This window comes from Tenebrio molitor, chromosome 1 (assembly GCF_963966145.1).
Source record: "Tenebrio molitor chromosome 1, icTenMoli1.1, whole genome shotgun sequence".
NCBI lineage: Eukaryota > Metazoa > Arthropoda > Insecta > Coleoptera > Tenebrionidae > Tenebrio > Tenebrio molitor.
Window position 1 is genome coordinate 28,089,724 of NC_091046.1, and position 16,689 is coordinate 28,106,412.

Below are 16,689 nucleotides of genomic sequence, written 5' to 3' on the forward strand. Positions count from 1 at the left end.
TGCACAAACAACCTTGAGCTGAAGGCTCCTGAACGGAATGCTGGAATCAGCTACCTCAGAGACAAATGCAATTGGGGACGGACAAAGACGATTACAAATGATAGCTAATAAAAATGGAGGGCATCTTGAACCATATCTGGAAACTCATAATTGAGATAGGTAATCTTCAAAACCAGAATTTTTGCATGTCTTCATGTTATGACGCACAACTTTTGAGTTAGGACTATCTCTGCACAGCAAGAGGCCTTCATCTTTTCTATAAATATTGGGTTTTTCACTGGTATATTAATTATTTAAAAAACTTAATAACTCAGGAAGATATGAACGAACAAAATTTGTACCGTTTTTTTCGGCCCACTGTGTATTTTAGTTTCGATTTTAACTTGTCATGCTCCTTAAAAGAATAGGTGCCGGGGGCACACACCATTGTTTGGTTTCTTTTTGTCTTGAATTGAAACTGAAATTATAACTTTATTAAGAAGTTTCATCACTTAAGTTTTTACCTTTATAAATTACGTAGCAGATTCACAAATTGCCCAAAAAGTAGAAAATGTTATTTTTTCCTTTCTTTATTGTTTTCTTATTGACAATTTCTCAATACTGAAAACGTTGGCTATTGTAATTACTTTCATTTAATAAATGGCACTAATTCCTACCTTTTTATTCACAGAAAGTCTTATATCTTTAATAAGTACATTTTTATTTTTTTCAGAAAAGTGTCACATTTGACAAATATTTTTTGACTGTTTTAAATACAACGGTAATAATCGAAATTTTACGAATAAATTCGACGGAGTGTTTTGGCCAAATGCGTGCGGAGCAGCACCGTCGAAGCTATTCCAACATTATTATATGGGATTGAAGTGTCTTACCATAGTTTAATTGTCTGTGGGCTTGACATAGTTCGGTCAAAAAAGTATAGAGCCGTACAATTCCACAGCACTCTTGATATATGTTCTTTTATAGACACACTGTACTATTAATTTTTACGTAACTTATGAAAAGTGACCTCAGTGAACATTATTGTTGTGTACAAAAAGGCATGAAGAATCATATTCGAGTTATATGGACACATAAATTATTTTCCAATTGCCCAAAATTACAAATTATTCTCAGGTATCTCTTATGTATTTCTTATGTCTTATGTCCATTGTGAATAAGCACTTAAAGTTAACTGTAGGTTAAAATACTTCGTTATTTTAGCTACCTATTATTGTAACAATGATTTCGTATATTTTAATCTGTAGTTAAATTTAACTCACGTTGGTGCAACCGGCCCTAAGATATTAAGATAAGCCTTCACTATCTGGTCAAATTTCGCACTTAAAATTTCTCCGTTTACTTCTCAAACCAAATCTTTTGCTGTCATATTATGTATTTCTAATTCCTTTAATAAAATGTGTATCAAACTATAGTGTAATCTCTTGGTTTTGAAGTATTATTCTTCTTTCAATTTGTTGATTGTTTTCTATATAAATTTTGCTTGATTCCTTCAACAACAAATTTAACAGTAATAGCACCGGTACTATAGGCTCTGCCATTTCTATTAAAACACCACCTGTTGATTTTTCCTAAAATTTAGCAATGTGTAACAGGTTCGGTTGGTTGTAAAACGGCTTTTAGTGAGAAATTTGAAAATTTGACTTTTTCTAGTTCCTAAAACGTCAAAGCAAATCACTGTCAAAATACACATGATAAATCAATTGTCAAACTCGTTGTCTGCGCTGATTTTCTACTTCTACTCGTACTAATGAGATCAGCGCAGATAACGATCAAACTATTTAGCAATTATTTATCTCGTCGTCTCATCGTGCATTCTAACTTCATATTAAAATATACTAAATGTCAATAGAAATCTAAAAATTCTACGTCTGCGAGTCCTACCACTACAAATGTGAGTGAGTGGTTTTTAGCGTGGTTAATTGGTCATCTGTCGTGGTTAGTTGTTAGTGTTCCTGCTGGAAGGTGGAAGGTAAAACCCAAAGGAAACAAAAAGAATTTTAATGAGCGAACAAGGAAATTACAAAATCCATCACAAAAATGTCTTTTTTCTACAATTGATCAAAAAGCGGGTGTTTACGCATTAATTTCAGTGCGCAAAACACGCGTTTTTTTCACCGTTAAAAAAAAAATTTTGCGCACTGAAAAAATTTTTTCTGACATTTCTAAAATTCAGAATAAACTAAGAAGAAAATTTTATTGAAACAATTATAACAGGCAATTACAAGTCAACATTTATTATTTTGATATTTAAAAATTAAAGTTACAAGCAGCAAAATTACTTCCCGATATAATTCCCGATTCGAGTGAACCCTGTAGCTTCCAAATACCATTATTAAAACTGTTCGCTGACATGGAAGGTTTGACTAAGTTTGAAATGTTGTCAGTTTTATTTCCCGATTTATTCAAGGGTTTTAAGTTGCAAGTCGACGTAGATGGTTCAGAAATTGTTTTTGCGGAAGGTTGAATTTTATTCGAAATTGCAATTTTGTTATTTATGCAGACTTCAATATAACCCTCTGCTACATTGCTACTTTTCCAACCACCGTGTCGTTTTATTAGAGTTATATCACCTCCTGCATTTGCTAGAAGCGTAGCAGAGCTTCTTCTGAAGCAATGCCCAGTATACTCTTTAGGATTTTCTTTCTTAAGGCATTTCGCAATTAAGCTTGGTATTTCACCGATTTTGTTAATCCCCACATTTTGATTGAAGCATTTTCCTTTGGCATACTTTAAGAAAAGCCGTTCACTTGACGCGTTTGATGGACGCAAACTTTGGTATTTTCTAATAAATCTGATATTATCCTCATTGGAAACGGTAAAAATTCTCTCAGAATGGGTTTTTGAATCCGGCACCTTCACAATCAGTATTGAATCTTTATCTTCAACATCTGATAACTTCATTTTCACTAATTCATCTCGTCTAAGAGCACCAGCGATTCCAAAAATCAATATCGTCTACAAAAAAAAAGACAAATAGTAGCTCAAGTTATAAGTAAAAAGTTACTATACCTTCATTAGTAAAAAGTTATCGTCATCTGCCTCTTTCTAAAATTCGTTGATATCTTTATCGGTCAAAACCTTCGATTTTTTTCTTCTGTATCCTACATTCTTGTTTTTTAAATACGGGACTATTTTGGGAAACTTTCTAACATCAATATTTTCTTTTATGTTTAGAGTTGCCTTTAACATCGAAAAAAGGGACCACAATGTTGATGGCTTCAAAATCTTCGACTTTTCCTCTAAGTATGCTAACAGAACGTTTTCTGTTGTGTTACTCATTTTTTTAGAGTCACACCAATGCCGGAAATCGGTGTAAGCTTTTTCATACTGCGGTCTTGACTTCTTCGGCAAAATACTCGCAATCGCTTCATTAGCTACTGCTTCTACATCATATTCAGAATCACCGGAGTCTTCCATGAGTCTGCTAGCGTCCATTTTCACAGAATTTACAGAAAACACTTGGAAAGCGACACTCATTCAGATGACAGATTTTTTTTTTTATTTACATTAGTAACTACGGAAACCCGTGCAACGATAACTTAAAAAAATAATGGTGCCTTTTATTTATAAATTTAATATTTTTTAATAATAAACTTGGTATTTAAAGCTGTGCAATTGTAGAAAAAAAGTTGTTTATATTACGTACGCAAAGTCAGTTTTTTGAGCTTTCGAATGTATTTTTTGTCTCGACCTGACGGTCTCGACAAAAAACCTAACATTCTCAAGCTCAAAAAACCTTTGCTTTGCGCACTTAATATAAAAATAACTATAGTCTGTTCTATAGTAAAGTATTCATTGTCTTTGTGAAACTCGAATATGTTTCGGGATAATTCCTCCCTAAAAAAGTGGTCGGTAAAGATTGCGAACAGAGGATTGACGCCAGTTTTGGAATCTTGAAGGATTTCGCCTCTCAGGTGTGTTTGGATAGTTCTGTTTCTGTAGACATTAATATCAGATATCTGGAAAAGGAAATTGGCATTGTGTACACAAGATGTGGCGTAAAATAGTAAGGATTTTAAAAAATCAGGAGTTTGGGGAACTCAACTCATATTTGAATGAATTGTGGAAAATATTAAGTAACAAAAATAATTATTTTGGTTTATTTCAAAGTACTCGTATGTATTAAGTATTTTAATAAACTACACTTGCTGAAATGCTTTTTTTATTTTGAATTTTTCCTCTAGTGAAACACAGAACGAACGAAATTTAAACGTAACCTCACTTTTCTGCTGTTGGATTTAGATGAGTTATAATAACATATAAAACTGCACTCGCTGAAATTTTAGCTGAAGAGATGAAAATCATAGTTACAATTAATTAATTCCAATTTAGAACAAGAATTTAAGATGTCCCCTCAAGTCGCATGTGCCAACTGGCATAAGGTAAAAAGTGCGGGATTTAATTTTAATGTATAAATCTATAAATGTTAGCAAATGTAAATACGTTCCAAGCTGAAGATTATAAAGGACGCTTTTTAGATTGATTATATAGTGGAGTAACGATAGACAAAAATACGGCGTTATTTCGGAACCGGTAGCAAGAGTTCCGATTGTAATCATTTATTTTTTTTTATGTCATGAATACAAAATACTAAAACCTTTATAGTTTAAAAATTGACGCTCATAGTGGGAAATACACTCACCGGCACAAAAAGCGAACTCATTATGATTTCTTTAATAAATAATCTTGAAATTATATTTGTGCTTATTTTTTTTTATAATAGTTAAATTGGGATATTTTCAAAGATCGGTAGTGCTATGGTCACCATGGCAACCGAATTGTTTTGTTTAAATAAATTATTGAAAAGTTTGCGCTACTTCCATATTGTGTTTTTGTCGGTTGTATTACGTGTTAAAATTTTTAATTTGACAATAGGAGATACTAATTCAAAATACTCTTCAAATTTTGACAATCTTTTATAACATACAATTTTTTTCTAAAAAATAGCTTTTATCATTGTTCATTAAAATCTTATTTTCTGTGTTTAATGTTTTGTTTGTCGGATATTCTTTGGCAAAGAATAACTTAAATAGCACCTACCAATTGAGTAAGAGTTGCTGAAAGTAAAAATTTATTAAGAGTGTATTATAAAAATTAAATATTTTCCCCGGTTTCATCCTCTTCTATGTCATTTTCATCTAAAATTGTTGATGGTGGGCAATTACAGTGGCCTATTTTTGAACACGTTGTTTTTCAGGAATGGAAAAACAAAATAATCGAGGCAAGTTGTTGGTACAGTTGGGAGTAAAAAAACGGACATCAAAATTGTGACATTTTCAAAAATTCAATATAATCCATTCTTTATTGTCAATGGGACAGTTTATGACAACGGGAACATTTGAAGAATTGATCAGACGTACTATCGCGGCCAAAATACTTTGGTCGTCACTTTTTGACACTTCAAATGTAAATCAAGTATTAATGTCAATATACATGACAATTTCAAATTATTCTTGTCAAAAATATGGCACCTTCAGTTTTTGATAAATATAGAATCGTCTTACTTGCTTCTGAAGGTTGTCTAAACCGCGACCACGTTGATCTTTTGCTTTTGAACCCTGCCTCCGCAGCTCGGATTTACCCCACCCGTATGACACTGATAGATTAAAATAATTTTGACAGTAGTAAAAAATAAGGTTAAACATACTTTGCTTTACAATTGAATGTCATTTATGTCACATTGACGACCAAAGTATTTTGGCCGCGATAGTACCTACTATCTTGTCAAAAATAAATTTCTCCCTATATTTCGAACTTTTAGAGAAATAACGTTTTTCATGTTGTGTAACTAGAATTTTCAGAAGTAATTTTGAATGCCTAAGGTTGAATTGAGGGATTAAGTTCAATTAAATATGCCGACAGAAACCAAAATTGATTGTGAACCGAAAAATCATCTATCACTTAGCGAGGCATTAGTCATTAATTTGTAACTGTGACAAGGAATTAGCCACAGCCTTACATTTTTGACATATCTTTTATCTGCCACCAGAAACCACATAGCCCCCAACCTAACCAAATTTATGGCAACCTAGTATCGAATATCCCTAAATCCTAGAGAGTAATTTATTTTTGACACGATTGTAGCACAGTTATTAACTAAACTGTCACAATCAGTCTAAATGAGTTTAAATGTAGGAAGGGCGGTTTCACGCTAATGACTGTTATGTCAAAAATTATGTCTGGTTTTTTTTACTCTCCACTGTAAGGGCCTTGAAAGTCCGGAAACTTTTGTTGAAATTCCTCGAAAACTAGAGGTGTTGAATAGGACGATTCGCCGTTTCTGAACTAACACTGCACAATGAAATTTTTTTGCTCTGAAGTGAACATATTGCAATAGCAATTTTAATAGTCAATAATTAATAATGACAGTTCTCCATTGTAATGACATCTGATGACATTTGAATTACATTTTTACGTGTTGCCAACTGAAGGGTATTACTCACGGACCTCTGGATTTTTTTTATTTTCGATCGCATGGTATTACTAAACCCTTTTTTGTCAAAAACTATTAAAAGTAATTATATATTTTCTTCAAAAAATGCTAACTATGCGACTCTAGAAGACAAACTGAACGTGTTTCTATCTGAGCCGGTCAACACCGGGCTACCGAACATCTGCCTATTGTTCTTCTTTTCCACATACAATTAATTCTAAACAAGTTTCAATATAACAATATACTCTTCCCAAAGTCATTCTATATTGTTGTTAGTATTTTTCTTGCGAAAATAACGATTTCTAACTGGAAAATTTCAGTTCTTATAAATAAACAATAAATTAATGAAACAAAGAATGAGCGGCAATTTTTAACCTATAAAGGTTTTAATATGTTTTATTTATAACACATTAAAAAAAGGGGATAAATTAAACTAGCACCAAAATATTAATTTGTGACCAAACCGAAGACCCTAACTAACTAACTTAATCCCATAAATTTATTTTTATCTCGAATTAACTAAACTGTCTCCTTACATTTGTCTTCAAATTAACAGCAATCTAATTGCTCAATAAATAGTTGAGCACCTTCTATATGCCGCCCAAAATCAGTTTTGTTCTTAAATTATATACATTTGCACTAAAATAACCAATGTGTCCCCAAAATTAGTGATTTGTCACCAAATAACATATTCACGGCACTTTTTCCAGCACGTGATAACGATGTATATTTTATTCTGCAGTAGTCACCAGTATGGTAGCAGCAAATAATTTGCCAAGTTATCAAAAAATAGAAAGTGCTGATCATTTTATAGTTTTGATTCGCAAATTTAATGAAAAATGCACTGGAGAACGGGTGGGGACAACACCAACGCGTGCGTAGTACTTTATCATTCAGCTGACACCCGTTTACATCTGTTTTGAGCTGCAAATGCTGCAATATTTCGTTGTTACAAATTAAGCTTGTGTGTTTCTAATCTAAAACATGGAATCAGGCAGTTGTGAAGGTGTCGCAATTCCATCGACAAGTTCAGTAGCCGTGCAAAATGAAGTGCCTTTACTTTCTTCGGGCGAAGAGGGCGACTTGGAGGATGAGGCGGTTATGCTGCCAAAGAAAAAACGGTCAGACAATAAAGTGTGGATATTTGTGGAAAAGTTTGAGAGTATAAAAGATGCCGAAGAAGCCATCAAAACAGCAAATACATGGTCATCTTTGCGTAAGCATGAAGTAGAGGAAGGTATGAAAAAATATTATAGATGTAACAAAGTTAAACGTAAAGGACCTCAATGTGCGGCGAAGATTTACTTGCTTTTTGACGCAGCTTCGGATGCCGTTTTAATGTATCGTACAGACAGTGATCACGATCACGAATCAAACACGCACTCTAATTATGGGTTGAGTCCTAAAGTCAAAGAAGAAATAAATAAATTATTTGACCAAAAGCCATAATGAGTGCTTTAGCTAAAGTTGAAGGCATTAAACTGCCAAAAATGTCCCAATTACGAAATTACCTATATGACCAACGTCGCTCTAAATATGGGAAGCCAACCATTAGTCTCGGTGAACTAGAGGCTTGGTTATCGTCGCATTCAACTGTTCCTGAAGATGACGATGAAGTTTATGTCCTTAGGTATGAGATTGAAGAAAATTATTCACCTAAATTTCGATTTGCGCTATCAACAAAATTTCTGTTGCAATTAGCTTGTGGTGTGAAAATAATTCATGCAGATGCCACATACAAGTTGGTGTGGCAGGGATTTCCAGTGTTTGTCATTGGAAGTACAGACAAAGATAAAAAATTCCACCCGTTTTGTTTAGGAGTGGCAACTTCTGAGGAAAAAGACGATTTCAAAATGTTATTTGATGCACTAAAAACTAATATTTCAAGTGTATTCTCATGCAGTCTACAACCAGATGTTGTGGTTTGTGATGCGTCCAAAGCTATCCAGAATGCCTTTGTAGAAATTTTTGGTGCGGAAGTCACGGTGAGGATGCGCTGGGCCCACGCCAAACGAAAGATCCAAGCCCGCGTGGAACAAGTGACAAGAAAGGAGGTCCAGAAACAACTATTGGATGATGTAGATTCTCTGCAAGCAGCTACTGATCCTGAAATATTCAGCTTGGCGGCAAAAGCATTTCTGCTAAAATGGCACAGTGAGACAGATTTCATAAAATATTTTGAAGAACAATGGCTTATTCAGAATCGTAATTGGTATTTGGGAGTTAATCTAGGATCGCCGGCAACGAACAATGCCCTAGAATCGTTCAATAGAGTCATAAAAGACGAACACACTCTTCGTGAACGTTTTCCGATATCACGTTTTTTGGTCGTTGCTACCGAGATGGTAAATCATTGGTCTACGCAATATTCGAGTATCTCAGCTGAAAATAGAGTTTTTGCAACAACGCCAACGCCTATCCTAAGAGAGTGGACTCGATCCTACCAATGGGCTAAATTGCAAAAAAAGTTGTGTTGACACGTAGCGATGATGTTTTTAAGTACTATGACGTACCTGGTGGAAAGGCTGAAACAATCGAAGAATTTCAAAACAAATGGACAAACTTTAACGAGTACAAGAAACAATTCTTCAGCAAGTGGGAAGTGGCCTTGCCCCTAAATAGTAACTGGACAGATGGAAAATGTGACTGCCCTATGTTTTATAAACACTATATGTGCAAACATGTTATGGGATTAGCAATACGTCTCAAACTTACAAGTCCGCCACTTGAAGCCAAAAATGTGCCCATTGGCCAGAAAAGAAAGAGGGGACGCCCTACCAAATCTAAGCCGGCACTTATTATACAATAATAATAATTTATTTTTGTCATTTGTATCACTTATATTTTATTACAAATATATTTTGTATTTTGCTATAAGTAGGTATACTTAGTATTTGTTGCTTTCAGTACTGCCCTAATTTAAGGACCCTTAATAAATGACTTATAATAATATAAATTAAATAGGGGACGCTTCAAACTATTTTTTGATGTTTGATTTCTTCTTCTGATGACGAAACACATAAACCAAGGTTCGCGTTCAAATAGTTTAATAATTACAATTTGGTGATAGATTATAGATATTCTGCAGGCACAGTAATTTGTTGAGTAACCAATTACATTTAGTGATGACCGGAAATAAATAATCTGATATTCGCATTGAAATAGTTTGGTGTACACAATTTGGTGACAGATTAGATATTTTTGAGACACATTAGATTATTTAGCAACCAATCATATTTAGTGGTGGCCGTAAATTAATAATCAGATATTCGTATTGAAATAGTTTGGTGCATCCACTTTGGTGACAGATTAGTTATTCTGGAAAGAAACTAGATCATCTTGTGGCTGAAAAGAGCTTAATTTTGTGCTTGATTAAATCATACCCTTAAAAAAATTTCGTTCAAATCCGAGCTCTTGCTACCGGTTCCGAAATAAAAACCTAACGTTACTCCACTAATAGAAAGACACCTTTTTTTTAACTTACGGAGAAGATTTCTGAAATTTCAACACAAATTTTTCTGACTGACCACATTGAGTGATAAATATTTGAAATGAAGTTTATCATATAATTTTATAAGAGCAGTCTTCATGTCAGAACCCATAAGGCCTCGTTTTTTTTTCTATATAGCCTATAGAGCCTATATAGGCTCTGCCATTTCTATTGAAACACCACCTGTTGATTGTCAGTTTGACAACGCTGCAAATGTGTTTAGTTATTTTTTGACTATTCCTATTATTGCCAATCTTGATTTTTGTTGAATGTCATGTCATATTTGACACAACGCGTCTTTCATTCAAATTATAAACCAATAATTATCAATCATATATTGTCTTCTCGCGAAAATGGAGCAAATTAGAAAGAAACGAGTGCTTATGAGTGCTGACATGAAGAGAGCTCTTTATGATAAATTGCATTTGTCACCCAATGTGGTCAGTCAGAAAAATTTGTGTTGAAATTGCAGAAATCTTTTCCGTAAGTTAAAAAAGGTACCTTTCTATCATTCTAAAAAGCGTCAGCGTCTTCGCCGTCTTCAGCTTAGAACGTATTTACAGTTGTTAAGATTTAGGTATAACATCAAAATTAAATCCCGCACTTCTTATCACACGCCACTTGGCACATGCGCCTTGAGGGGACATCTTAAATTATTGTTCTAAATTGGAATTGTAACTTTGATTTTCATCTCTTCAGCAAAAAATTTCAGCGAGTGCAGTTTTATTTGTTACTAGCTTTTATTCGCGGCTTTGCCGGCATTTTTCAGAATGTTTTGTCTTTTTACGAAGAATAATTAGAACTTTACTGTAGACTACTTTTTTCTTCGACTATATAAACAAAAAGATCAATACGATAAGAAACTAACACTATGATCACTTACCAATTCATGAAAATACGCCAACATAACACTTTTATTTTCAGTTGTAACCTTATTTATTATTATTAGTTTTGAGTTCCTCAAACTCCTGATTTTTTTTAATCCTTACAATCTTACCCCACATTGCCCACATACCCCCATAATACCAATTTCTTTTTCCAGACATCTGATATTACTGTCTACAGAATTATCCAATAACACCTGAGAGGCCGTGGTATAATCACTTGTCAACTTTGAAAAATAAATGAAATCTGCTAATTGTCCTGGCAGCAAAAACTTCATGGAAATATTGTTCAATGTTCAGCCACATTACCCTTGAAAAATAAAATTGTCCCAGATTGATCTGAACATGATTATACTATTGGGAACCAAAAAAGTGGGACATGAACATCATTGTCTTGACTTTTAATGTGAAATGACCATTATCTGTTTCTAACCCTACTTTGAATTGACTGACGTCATTAGGTATTGTAGGTTGTTGGGAATGAGTGTAAGTAAGCACCTAGTGAATATTTATTTAATGCAAAGTTCCAATCAAAATTTGCTTTTATCAAAAGAAGAGGGCATTTGGAATAGTAAAATAGGGAGTATAAAATACATTTTTAAACTGTCATCTAGAATAATGTCAAATTTCTATGACTATTCCATTCACCTGTCATTTGTTAAAAATGTACCAATAAAAACACTATTTTACACATTTGTTACCATGGTTTCAAAAAATTGGACCGAATATTCCCACTCGTGGAAATTGTATCGGTAATACCACTAGTGATCGCAGCGAATATTTTTAACAAATGAATGCATCCTTGAGAATTGCTTCCAAATGGACTTACGTGTGTTTTTTGTGTTGTTGGAAACATTTTCTTCGATTTCTGCGTTAATTTCTTCCGATTTGCTGCCAAATTGCCAAAGTTGGTTCATGGAATAGTCTTCCGAATACAACTCGTAGTCCAAATTATGTAGAGTATCTTTCAAACTGGTTTCACTTATTCAATTGTGCTTGGTAATCTCACTCGTGCTGACGCACTCGTGGATTCATTCCCAAGCACAATTGATAATTCGTGACCAGTTTGAAAAATAATCGACATAATTTGGACTACTCGTGGTATTATACAGTGTCCCCAAAAAAAAAGACGAGTCCATAGCTCCCTTATTAAGGGTAGGGTTTACCTGATGAAAATTTCACAATTCGTGTAGTTTGGGTTGCATTATTGGAAATGTTTGAAATGAAATAAACGGCTTTTCAATTGGCCTACTTTTACCTGAAATAGGTAAGTACCTGCCAGAAGGTGTAGTTAATCAGCAAATTTCATTACTAAGCTTTTAGATATTTTCGTCTCCCAAATAAACGTTCAAATGTGAATTTAGTGGTAAAATCGTACGTACGTATGTTTATGTATAATAAGATCTGTGATTTTTTTGGAAGCACGGTGATGGCACCAAACACTTTAAAATTTAATTTCCGAGGGCCCCATACTTTTTTTTTGTTAATTTCGAATTAGGTTTTAGTGTTACAGCTTCCTGGATAGTCCTCAAATTGCAATTTATTTTATTGTTATTTATAACGAAATCGAAAAAAGAAAAGTATGGGGCCCTAGAGGAAAGACGTATCTTTCAAATAAAAAACGGACCTTGCCTTCATCTGTTGTGGTTTTAAAGATGTGGATGTTTAAAAACACCGTTTTTCGACCATTTCAAATCAGGTAAACCCCACCCTTAATCGGAGGATTTTAAATATCTATACACCAAATTAAATGGTTAATAGGCTACGAAACGGCTTAATAAATTCACGTATAGCTCCAAGGGCTTCAAGACTAAACTGTCAAAATATTTTTTTTCAAATGGGATTACATACTTTTTTTTAGTAATTCTGATAGAGATTTTAATTCTGAAAACAACAATGTATCACAGGTATAACTTCACATAAAAAAAAATTACACTAACTTTTGAAACAAATGACGAGCATCAAGCGAAAAGCTATCAAAATACGGTGCGATCAATTAAAAAATAAATCGAGTCGGCGTGTTACCTATGGCAACCTATGCTATAGCATAGGCTCCAAAGCAAACTCGATTTATTTTTTAAATGATCGCTCGGTACATTGCGTTATAATGTAATAACCAAATTAAGGTAGCTGGAACAACAAATGACAAATAATAACATGTGGGATTGCGCAGATATGCCGCCAATGTTTAGCGCAAAATGGAACATAGAGGATAGAAGCGTTTTTTTACATTTTTTTGGTGAAATTTTTGGTATTTAAGTGTATACTTGTGATACATTGTTGTTTTCAGAATAAAAATCTCTATCAGAATTACTAAAAAAAAAATATGTAATCCCATTTGAAAAAAATATTTTGACAGTTTACCCTTGAAGCCCATGGGGCTATACTTGAATTTATTAGGCCATTTTGTAGTCTATTAACAACTATTTAATTTGGTGTACAGATAATTAAAATCTTCCGATAAATAACCGAGTTATGGACTCGTCTTCTTTTTTGGGGACACCCTGTATATGACAATAATTAAAGGCAAAATGAGAATAAAGCTTGAACTGCATTGATTTTTTTAAAACTGACAGAGGTGTAGAACATAATAGTATATTATGTTATGAGGAGCGAAACTGAAGTTTTATGTGCTGCGGTTGGTAGATTGGCAGATTGGCCGAACGCAGTGAGGCAGACAAACCAGCCAAAGCACATAAAACCATTTTTGCTCCGAATAACATATACTATTTTTTCTTCAAACCTTCATAACAAATTATTTAAGACATGTTAAGAAACCAGGTAGGAATTTCAAATGATTTAGCTAGTTTACTTTACTGCCGCTCATCAGCGGAGATAATAACTTCACGGACGCCCTCAGCGGAGATAATACCTTTATCTGCCGCTCTCAGCGGAGATAATAACTTTATCTGCCACTCGTCAGCTCGTTAGATGCCATGACAATGAAGTGATACTTTAGCTTTATCAATGCAGCAGGATAATGTCATAATTTACGGACGTTTGAAGAAAAAATTTATTGCAAAAATAAGTCTTGAAATAATTAAACAAAATAACGAAACTGTAGTAATTGATATTTTATTTGACCGACATCGGCATCTTTCACCTTTTGAAGGCGTCTTGGCATCTATATGTATACTTCCTCAATATATTCTCTCGGTATTTGATGCTATGTGTTGGCAATACTTTGTACCAATTCTTCCCGGTTTTGTGGCAGAACTCGATTATTAGTCTTCTTAGTCACGATTCCAAAATTGTTTAGAATTGGGTTCATGTCGGGCTCCTGCTTGGCCAATTCAATGTCGCCACATTGTTCACTTGCAAAAAATGTTTAATAATATGAGCCGTATGAATTGGGCAGTTGTGTTGGAAAGTGAAATCAGTGCCAAAAACTTGAGTTACTGACGGTAACATAGCGTTTTGCAGAATATCTCGGTATACCATTACCATTAGTCTGTCCTCGATAACTATACACACTCCACAGGTTATGAATTTACGACAGGACTATCAGTACGGAGTCCCTGGCTCAGGCTCTCTCTTCACGATCGCTGCATCCAGCGTAGACTTGACAAGTGGAGGTTTGGCACCTGCCAGCCTCAGCCAAAAGGCAATTCATGTTATACTCTGGCAGTCTGGCGTATCCCTACGCAAGCCGTTGCGTCACCACAGCTGCCCTCGTGTGTCATTGCAACAGGCACTTGGAAATGGTCATCCCTGGACGTAAATCTTGCAGTTACTCAACAACATACTCATTCGCTACTTGGGGAGTAGTTCCAGTACCACTTCGCCATTGCGCGCGTGATACGAAAATATTCTTCCTAACATTATTAACAATAAAATTCATTGGTATGATATTGCCCAGCAGGTTGGTTATCGCAAAAGGATTTCCACATATCACTTCATTTTGGAATTTAAGTTTTTATCATTTTTCACATTTGACAGTTAAGTTATTCACACACACACTTTTAAGTTACAAGAGATGTTGGAAATGGTCGTCGTTCTGTTGTGGGCATAAAGCTACTCGTCTTTTTTTATTTTCAAAAATATTCTCTAATGTACGAGCATCAATATTTTGACAATGATGTGTAATTTCAGCTATTAATTCCCCCCGTGTATGTAATTGCTGTTTGTATACGTTAGCTTTTAACCATACAAATATTGAGAAATCAAGTGGCGTCAGGTCAGGAAAACGAGGAGGCCATTCTGGGTTAAGTCCTCAACTTATGATACGGTCCACATAAAATCCTTCCAAATATGCCAAATTTGCTCTTGTGGTATGAGCTGTAGCTCCATCCTGCTGGAAATAACCAAATTGCAGCTCCTCATCATCTAACTGGTTCATAAAAACTTCCAATTTTGCTCCCTGTACCTCGTACCATTTATTGTTTCATGGAAGAAAACTGACCCAATTACTCACACTGCCAACCATATGCCAATCTTTATGGGATGCAAAGGCGTTTCTTGGAAGACACGAGGATTTTCTGTACTCCAAATTCTACAGATCTGTGAATACCCTGAAAGATGCAACCATGCCTCACTTGAAAAGAATGACAAATCCAATGTTCTGTTATCATTCATGTTGTTTAAAAACCAGTTGCAATATGCAACACGACGTGGATAATCTGCTGGTTTCAATTCTTGAACCAATGACACTTCATAAGGGTTCAAATTTATCCATTTTTTCATAATTTTCTGACATGTGCTCAGTGGTACACCTGACTGCGCTGACAGTCTCGGCAATGACATTCTGCGATTTTGTTCCACTCTCTGTCTCAAATCTTCAACAATATCTTCACCAACTTGAGGCCTTTCCGACGACTTTCCCTTAGAAATATCTCCAGTTTTGTCAAATCTATCCACAATCCTTCGAATGTGGGTCATTAAAGATTGTTCCTCTACGTCTAAATTAAGAAACTTTGCTAGATGTTCATCCTTACATGCTTGCACACTATAAGACCATTCTCCGTTTTCATCTCTTGTAGCATTTCGATAAAATGAAATAACAATGAAAGTATTCTGTTCCACAGTGTACCCCATTGCAATCCTAAAAATCCTTTTAATGCTAAAAAATGTGTCTAGAAAAAACTGACAATTAGAAGAGAGAATTTAGAAGAGAACACGGTTAACCCGAAAACAAATTTACTTGAAACTTACGGAATTTTACTAACCTAGCCTTGATCGCTGTTGTATACTCGTCGTTGTCTGCTATGGTCGTCTGTGGTTTTAACTCTTAATCACAGCTATTAATAAAGATTGATTTTCATTCGAAAGTAAAAACCAAACAATAAAAAGCGGCAACCAGTGATTTGACACTGACAGTGACTTTTACAGTTTCAGTTGGTCAGAAGCTCACTCATGCCAATATTCCACTAGGTACAGTGCACAATCGAAACAAGCCGGCACAACTTCATGGCCTTGGACTACAAACATTTATACAATGTGTCCCAGAGTTGCGAAAAAGCTCCATAACTTGTTTCTTATTAAAGATATCAACTTTTACTCGTACTTTTTTATAGATGATAGCTACGCTTCTACTGCACATTCGGAAAATATTGCGGTATATATAGAGTGTGTCTCAATATTATAAAAACACAAGTTATGTTTTTTCATACGAAACCTACCCAGTTTGATTTTATTTTTGAATTCTATGCTAAATTATGAATCAAATTTATACAGGTCGTTTTTAATTATCTGTCATCATTTTTGATCAGTACCAGAATTTCGAATTTCGGGGGTTCCTTCGAAAATTCGTACCTTCCAAATCGTTGCACATAAATGAAAATGATTGATGCTGTTTGATTTCTAAATGTTTGCCGCATCTGCTGAGTGTTTACTCAACAACTTGCTCAGTCGCATATGCCTACTGCGATTTTTTAAACATA

At 34.4% G+C, this 16,689-nt stretch overlaps 1 long non-coding RNA gene across 1 annotated transcript; it reads right to left on the minus strand.

The window, feature by feature from the left end:
* Positions 1–2,639: 2,639 nt before the first annotated feature.
* Positions 2,640–3,752, minus strand: LOC138137301 (uncharacterized). Its single transcript, XR_011161686.1, has 2 exons — positions 3,013–3,752; positions 2,640–2,958 (listed from the first exon to the last, which is right to left on the minus strand). It is a non-coding gene; the product is annotated as an uncharacterized lncRNA (long non-coding RNA).
* Positions 3,753–16,689: the final 12,937 nt, after the last annotated feature.